We start from the raw sequence: 9,691 nt of genomic DNA, 5'->3' as shown, positions 1-9,691 counted from the left end.
AGAGGTCACAGGTGACTATCACACAGTGCCTTGTAAGATGGTATCTTACTGCCTGTATCAGATGGTGTCCCACGGTGTGCCTCAGGAAGTGCCACACTTATGTGAAACAAGATGTGTGATGCTTGCTTGTGACTTTTACATGTAGCCTTCTGGTTACTATATATACACTTGTGCCTTGGACATTGTCATATGTCTTTCATTGATCATAAGGATTTAATTGACCTATGGAACATTGGATCGAATATACATAATAATACTTCTGACTAATCAAGTTTGTTTATGACAATGACTTCCTCACTCTACCAGCTTCTCGAGAATGTCTGTGTGTGTGTTTATGTATACACACATTGATACTGTGCTTGACTGCTGTTTATGTATACACACATTGATACTGTGCTTGACTGCTAATTCAGCGATCCAAGTTCAAGTCTCGCTATTTCAGCATTGCTGTATGCCAGCGTTCCAACTCTGGTGGGTAATGAAATCACTGACAAGCCTCTAGCAGGTGTATTATTAATACAAAGCATGGCACAATGCAGAGTGAACGCATGCTCTCACCCAATGCTATCGAGAAACTGATGCCACATGGTGTCAGACAAGTTCATTAGTGAGAACCCGCTAGATGGTTCCACACAATTACACATTTATACAATATTACAAATATAATACACTTGACATGTGCCCACTACACAGCTTGGCCCCCACTTCTCAGTGCCCTCACCGAGGAAACAACATTTGTAGCAAGGAGCAGAAAAACACAATGGTACATAAAATACGGCAAAAGGCAAACATATACAGGAACATAATAGACAAAAAACATGAACATATACTGGTGCCAGTAGGTAAAATTTGGAAATAAAGAACATGACATAAATTGCTGAACATCTGGGACATAGTACAATACACATGAAATACATAATAATAAAATCATACAACTGAAAAAATACATAAGAACCATACATTTGGCTTGCAATTACAAAATAGCTATTGAGAAACATAGATCACATCTCCCTTGGTCATGTCAAGCATAACCAAGGCTGCACAGAGTTATTTACACAATTTACAACCATAATAGATAGTGGTTACAATGACAAAAGGTGCACAGCAACACATATGTACACAGTCTTGACCATCAAGGCACTGTACCTTTTGAATGTAAATGATACGAGTGAAGAACAGGGGATAACACGGTGGGAACATTGGGCCCTAGGGGAGGCCAGGTAAATGCAGGCATGGCACCTGTGCCTATCAGAATGCAGAGCCTCACTAAGTCCCTGAGATGGTTAAAAAACCATGAACTTATTGGGATAAAACCTCTGTCACCAGAAAAGGACCAGTAAATTTGTTGTTTGGCTTAGACTGGTGCTCAGGCATTTGTTTAAATATGTGATCACCCACTTGGATGGAAACAGGTGTAGTCTTACTATGTTTTTTTATGTTTGATCTAGAATCCTGAAGTTTCCTATTGACAGAATCATAAATGATATGCAGTGACACTGAAGTTGACTGTAATCTTTAAAATTGTAGAGAGGACAAATAGGACTATCCAAAAGATCATACGTAGCCTCTTCTCAGAACCATAAATGACATAGTGAGGTGTCTTTCCCATTGCTACATTAATAGTGCTATTAATGCAGGCACTGACATGGGGTAGCCAGTCTATAAGTTTCCTGCAGATCACTAGCAACATGCCTTAGGATGTCAAGTATTTTCCTATTTGTCTGCTCCACCAGACCATTAGAGGAGAGATGATAAGCAGTTACAAAAGTCTAGGTGATGTATTGTTTGCAAATGTTGGCAATGACCTCATTCTTAAACTTGGTCCCATTGTTGCTAAGCAATATTGAAGGAGTAGTGTAAGGACAGAAAACATGGGAAACTAGAGCAACAACTGGAGCAATTTGTTATGCAAGGGGGTCAATATCACAAAATGGCTAAAGTGATCAATGCATACAAAAACGTACACTGAGCCTTGAATGCTATGGGGCAATTGCAAGAGATCAATTTCTGCAGTGTCGAAAGGGCAAGAAGAAGTAGGATACTCAAGGATAGGAGCAGTGTGAGTAGAATCTTTGTTGTGAGCAGAAGACTTGCACTGGTCTACATGAGTGGCAATATCTAAGGCATTCTAGGCCAATAATATTTCTTGTGAGCCATATAATACTGAAAGGTAAGGAGTTGGGAAGAGACAGCAGCTGCTAAAGGGACAATCTTGGATTGGTTACTGGTCTTTGGGATTTTGATGCAGGCACTTGTGAAAATGGGACTGAGTATGCCTGGGTATTGAACCATTATCTGCTCTAAACTTCAAAATCTTGGAACGCTAATCAGAAAAATGGTTACACTGTCCATGGACAAGACAGGAGCTAGATTGAGGCAGAAATGACAGTCTTGAAAAGGTCATGTGTGATGCTAGAAGAGGAATAAGTGTAACATCTAAATACAGGAATCTGTAGAATTTTGCTCATGACACTTATGAAGGAAACCAAACAAAAGAATGACCTATTTTGTTACAATACATATATGTAATTTTGGTAGATACAGATGGAGATGAAGGAGTGCTCTGTGTAGGTGTCAAAGACAGAGGAGGTGGTGGAGGAGGAATAGGAACCTCCGGAGTCTGCTGTGAATGACTAGGTAGTACAGGAGCTAGCAAGGCACGATGAGGCAATTCTTTTAACTTTTTAGAAAGCTTTGTTGCAAATGTTAGTAAAGACTCATCTGTCTGATAACTAAGAGAAGAAGCAATCCTTCGTTCATATGGAGCGAGGAACAAAATGTAGAATAGGTACTCCAAAACAAGTCGGAGTCTAATGTAATAGAATTTTTATCTACCCACTTTGAATGTATCAATGAATCTAATGCTTCAGAGGCCACCGTACTGGCTCTAGCCTGAGCATGCATAAAATTTTCAGTGCCCATAGAGGAAAAGAGTTTGTCGCCCAACCTGAAGCACCAGAGAAAATCATCACCTACCAGGTTTGCATCAAACATTTCAAGAAAATTCGCCGTGAAGGTGGCGTAATCATAGTTTAAAGCAATAGGGTTGACACATTAAGTTGACATCTCAGAGGCTAGTGAGGTACAAATTGAGACCTTACAAAAAAAAAAAAAAAAAAAATTGTAAGGATGTTAGTATATTGATACTATCCTCACATTGTTGAATAAATGCAGATGTTGCATAATTAGGATTGTCACCCGAGAATTTTACAACAGAGAAGTCCTGGTGCAATAGAGTAACAGTGGGATTTAGCCATAGCCGGAGATACCAAATGATTTGTCACTAGACAAACTGAGAGGATCATTGACAGATATAGGGGGTAGGTATGGTTCGTCTGTTTCTGAGCAACATGTATATAAAATGAGAAAGACATGTACAGTCCAGGGATCAAACACACCTAAACACTGGCGTTGTCTGCTTAGAGAGGGATACTTGCGTCCTGAAGGAATACTTTTGTAAGGCTGGAAAGGGGACCACTGAATGCAGTATGGCTCTAATCTACACGGGTTAGCTGCCGATCAACAGCTACGCACGTGATCCTGGCTCTCGCACATCTTCAAAAGCATGGAATTATAAGGAATATAAAAGGTCACTATTGCCTAAGTGAAATTAGCCTAGGCACAGACTACGAAGAACAATGAGTACTAAGAAAGGTGTAACCATAATACTGTATACACTAACGGTAATATACAGACAATATGGCGGGCAACAACACGCCAACTATTTAGTTCCACATGGACTCGGAAACAATAATCCAACAACATCAACGTGCACAATAAGGAGATTGGAATTGCTGCAGCAATACGTTGAGAAATCTCGAAGGTACTGATGATTAGTCTGGGACGATGTTAAAGTAGCTAGTGGCTTAAAGGTCAACTGAGAAGGTTCTCAAAGAGGTGGTGAATATTTGCTAGATGTATGGCTTAGTCACTTTTTGATAAAATAATGTAAGAATAAATCCTAATTATTACGCAATGTAATAAAAAGGCCTAGCAAAATATCGGTAGCAGACGAACTTTCCTTCGCTGATCTTCGGCTCTTTTCGTAAGGCTGTGACCTCAACCTCGGTGTTTACATTCTTATGCATTCATATGCGTCCACTATAAAATGTGCCGCATTGCCAACTTGATCAGTGATCTGTCATATTTCGTGTGGTAGCTAGGTTTTATAAATTATTTTGTTAAAAAATGGTTTATTGTGTCACCAGAAATTGGAACTGATTTGACGAATCATTCTGCTTCGGATGGACTTCATTTTCATTATTTTCTGAAAGATCCTGTTGGCAAAAAAAACAAAACAAAAAAAAAAACGATCATTCGGTATAGACGGCACGAATTGTGGAAACCTGGATTGAAAGCGAAACTGTTCGAAACATTTCGAGAAAAAAAACAGTACAATCGGGACTCTGGCGTTGCCAAGTCAATAGGAATTAGCATGAATCCCATTCTAAAAGATGATGCAACACCGACATTTTTTGTCATCGATAAGACCCCAGGTTCGGCAAGCAAACGCCGTCGAAGGAACACTGCTACTGAAAAAGGCAACGCCTGAAGGTAGGTGTATCAGTCTGTATCATGTATATATGTAGGCCTGTTTTATCTACGCTCTCACAGACAATCATTAACAAGCAAGGTTAGGCTTGATTAACGATTTCTGGGATATACCTAAGCATGGTTAGGCTTGACTAACGATTTCAGGGCTACACCTAAGCATGGTTAGGCTTGACTAACGATTTCTGGGCTATACCTAAGCATATTAGGGGTACAATCATGACAGAGGCTAGCTAGGCTTACAGGCATGACCATGATGACAGGGCTTCCATAATAGGCCTATGACCATGTCTTGTCAATTGGAGTCAACCAAAGTTAAAGTCTGTATTTTGAGACTCAAACAAGTGAAATCCCCCCACCACTACCCCAGCAGGAGTTAAACCTAATTATCCTGGACCAGGAGGGAGGAAATCGTACTAATATATACCTAATGTTTTTTTTCAGATGTTGCAAAGTGCTTATGATAAATATTCGCCTTCTACAAGTACCACTACCAGCGAAATTAAAATTAAATGTGAGAGTGACCATGGTGACAGTGCCAGGCATATGATTGATGGCTTCACTTATCCCACAGCAGGCGCGGATACAAGGGGGGGGGGGGCGCCCCCTCCCCAACGCCCCGGGTGTGAAGAACAATGGTAATGGTCCATTACTATTGTTCACTCATCTCGAGTTTGATTCTCCTTGGATAAACACTTTTTAGTGCGAATTTATTATTTGAATTATATTTGTGAATTACATATGATTTTACATACAATTACGAGCAAAACAGACTTAGGTTTCTGGACCAATCTCCAAGCCAACAGCATTATTCTTGGGATTAAATTATCGGCGTGTTTCAAGTATAGGTTATCGGTTCGCCCCCCCCCCCCCCACCCCAAATAACATTACTGGATCCGCGCCTGTCCCACAGCAACCACTACCTATGGCAGATGATTTTATAGACATGTCTGAATCTTTTGCTAGCCTTCCTCTCCCTTTCAGGTAAATGATTTCTCTATTCTCTTTGCTACACAGGCCTGTTTAATTGTAACTTATCACAGATAAAAACAATTTGTTATTCATGAATCCTTAAAAATTTTGCTTGTAAATATGAAGCTTGGCATCCAAATCCGATAAATCTTCACTCGATGTGAAGTAATTTTCGTATAGCTGGCCATGTCCAACAATGTAAACAACAAACTTTACGTCATTAGTTGTCCTAGCGATGGAAAATGTAACTACGACATTGAAAAGTTTGCCTGCTATCAGACACTTTTAAGACCATGCTGTTTGGATAAAATCAAGACTATAAAATGCTAGAAATGTGCATTTTAGTGTTTTGACTTCTAAGTTATATTTTCATACATGAAATAACAAAAAATGGAGAAATCCAAAACCTTCTCAGTTGACCTTTAAAGTCGGAGGCGAAATGGCGCGAGTCGATGACCAACAGGATGATACTGAACAGTCCACAATTTCACTTTTTGCACTTCCACAATAGTCAATTATTTGCAACCGTATGCACTGCAGTGTTTGTTCAAACCTAGCTGTAAGAATGAGTGAGAGAAGAAAAGAAAAAACGTACGAGTTGAAAACCCGCCAAAATATAAATTTTTTATCCACTGCCATCATTCAATACAATGTTAGGTAATGAAATCACTGACAAGCCTCCAGCAGGTGTATTATTAACACAAAAGCATGGCACTATTCAGAGCGAACGCGTGCTCTCCCCCAATGCTATCAAGAAACTGATGCCACATAGTGGTGGGCAGCTACCGGTAAAGTTACCGGTTTTATCGGTAACAGCCTTGACGGTAGCTTACCGGCAATAATTCTGCTACCGTTAAGGTTCCGTTAACCGATAAGCTATAGCAAACACTCGTGGAGCGGTAAGCACGTCTCGGCTTGGTGGTACTGAGTGACGGTAGTGGTGGGCAGCTACCGGTAGTTACGGGTTTTATCGGTAACAACCTTGACGGTAGCTTACCAGCAAAAAATCTGCTACCGTTTAGGCTCCGTTAACCGATAAGCTATCCCATAATACTCAGAGAGCGGTAAGCACGTTTCGGCTTGGTGGTACTGAGTGACAGTACTGACAGCCCTACGTAGGATGAAAATTAACAGGAACGTATTCAACGTGCTAGATCGTCCTGCTCCCTTCTCGGCCCACAGATGCACAGTACGAAATGTACGTATTCGAATATGAAAATTAACAGTCGTGCTAGATCGTTTTGTTCGCATCTCGGCCCGCAGAGGTTCAGTGCAAAATGTACGTATTCGATTAGTCAGCCTATGTTCCGGTGGGCATGTATCCAAATGGATGCACAGAATAAAAAATTAAAATAAAACATATGCGTGTGTTTTTTGTCCATTTAAAGGTACTATAATATAAATATAGGGATCGTAGAGTCCTGCTAATACAAAATTAACGTAATTCCAATATAAAAAATGGCAACTATGAACAATTGAAAAAAACTTTGACAGAAATTCAAAGGGTTGAGATTGTGTTCCTGAGCCTAATATAAGAGGAACTTGGTAAAAAAAAAACATTATGAAAATGACCTACGTATGTCAATTCATCTCGCACAAAACCTTTATTACCTCAATTGTACAAAAAAACTTTGTCCTGACTAAATGAAAAATGGGTGATTTTGGAAATGAATTTTTATGTGTAATGTGTAAAAATGATGCATGTAATTATTTTTCTTTTATGAAATTGTGTTTCTATGTGAAAAATATATTCTTTGTATGAAATTGCACTTACATAGAGAGGGTGTGAGAGGGGGAGGGGGGATTGGTGCGTAGGCCTATGCACTGAGGGAGTAACGACTCGGAGCGCAGGATTTTTATAGTGACGACGTTACAAAACTTGTGACTACACACCATAGTAGGATGAAATTTGTTTAGATTTAAGTCATAAAGGCGACTCGAACTTGGGACGTCACTACTACCTCACGAGTCTTTTACCGGTAAATTACCGGTAATTCCGGTAACGGCATTGTTGTTTACCGGTAATTCCGGTATTGAAATTAGCGGTATTTGCCCAGCACTAATGCCACAAGTCGTCAAAGTTCGTTGGCGAGAACCCGTTAGATGGTTCCATACAATTACACATTTATACAATATTACAAATATAATACACTTAACATGTGCCCACTACAAGGAGCTGTTTGTGTGCATGTATTTACCTAATTGTAATATACAGGAAAGGAGCAATGTTCGTTGGGTCCCGTCTCCTACTATCCAATTTTATCCTGCCTAGGCTCAATTTCGTGGGTGTTAGGTGACAGTGTTACCCAAAGATCAGGCCATTATGAGCTCTGAGCTCTCTTCGGGAAGGCAATAGGTGTTGTACACGAGTTCAGCACGGGCTCCAAGACTATGGTGAATCACACTTGAGGCTCGTCACAGCGAACCCCGATATAGGGTATGTAACGGATTCATCAGACGAGCCAACACGTCTTTCGTTATATCGGATCTCGTCCGTTGTATATCGGAATTTGTCCGGACGGCTCCAGGGGAATCTTCCAGTTGTCAAGGGTCACCTTGTGGTAATCCATCTTGTCCGGCCGTTATTTGTATCTCCCATACCGACTGGGAAAAAAAGTCCGGTTACTCCAGATGTGCCCGCATTTATTACAAAGGATTACAAAGGCGGAGCATGCCGACAGGAGACCTTTTGGTCCATAGCTAGGTCGGATGCAAAAAAAAAAAAAAAAAAATCATAATAAAAATGAATAAATAAAAACTATAATAATGTAAATAACAAATAAAATACATAAATGCATAGGTGTAGTTAAATAATAAACAAACAGGTAAATAATAAATAATAAATTGACATATAACTAATAATAAATGAGAATCAAATAGACAAATGATAACAAAAAAACAAATAATATAAAATAAATTATAATCATTACAGCATCTTGCTTAGGTGTTTATCTAAATGATTCTTAAAACTTCGAACTGAACTACAATGCACTTATTCCATTGATTGGCGAAGTTGTTTCTACCCACTCCCAAATTGAATCTATTTCCGGACACTTTGAGACCATTGTTTCTTGTCTGATTCTCATTCAGTGTGAAAATTTTGTCACTTTTGATGTCAATTCCCTTTAGAATTTTAAAGACCTGAGTCTACGCTTTTTTAGGGAATTTAATTATTACTATTATTATTGTTATTATTAATTATTATTATCATTATTATTATTAATTACATATTTTTTCATTATTATTTTTTATCCATCCCCTCTCCCGGATCGACCGCAATGGGTCGAGGCCTGGTAACCCGAACCACCCCCACCCGTATGCACGGGAGAGTTATGCCCAGCCTCACACCCACCCGACATAACCTCAATCGCCCGCGGGGGTCGGTAGGCGATTTTATATTATTTTATTTCATCTTCTTTATTTATTTTTTATTCATGTTAATTTGTATTATTATTCTATCTCTTGTTTTTATTAGATTTTTGTTATCTACGGTAGGGGCTCCATCCGAGTGGAAGGCCTGACCGCCGCCTGCAAAGGTTCAAATTAATTTTCTATCAATTACGTTTCCCTGGTCTTATTATTTATCAAACAAGAGATGTATCTTACATTATTCTCGTTTTTATTGGCTACCGTTGTTAGCAGTTGATATCAATATCATTTTATTATAGTTTTTCATTAAAGTTTTGTTTTCTCTGCACAAATGTCGATATTTTTTGTACGACTCTTTGGGTCTGGATGATTTTTTCACAATAGAAATAATCCCAAAACGAGTTGCTGATTTTATAGTGTCTATGGACGTGTGCACTGAATTATATATATGTCGTGTGTTGCTGGGGGACGCAGCCCGAAGGGTATCATCGTCTTCAATGTTTTTACATGAGGGGACAGAGAGGGGGTCGGGGACGGTCGCCGATTAAATGAAGCGGCTGTGTATTGCTGCAATACTTCTGACCCAGAGCGATGGGCGAGATGGATCCACGAGGAGCCAAAATGAGAGGGAAGGAGGGAGGGGTGATGAATAGGAGTGGAATTATGCCTTTTGACTTTGGCTACCTCACTGGTAGGGGGGAAAGGCTCTTGGTAGATTTATCTAGGTATGTTGCTGGGGGTCAGAAGCTGTTGTCAACAAGTCATAATGAGCAAAGTTTGAGAAACGCAGATCATGCCC

The sequence above is a fragment of the Oratosquilla oratoria genome, chromosome 16 (assembly GCF_046742065.1).
Source record: "Oratosquilla oratoria isolate Oo_2021 chromosome 16, ASM4674206v1, whole genome shotgun sequence".
Taxonomy (NCBI): domain Eukaryota; kingdom Metazoa; phylum Arthropoda; class Malacostraca; order Stomatopoda; family Squillidae; genus Oratosquilla; species Oratosquilla oratoria.
The sequence above is the reverse complement of the archived record's forward strand: the minus strand, read 5'-3'. Positions refer to the sequence as shown.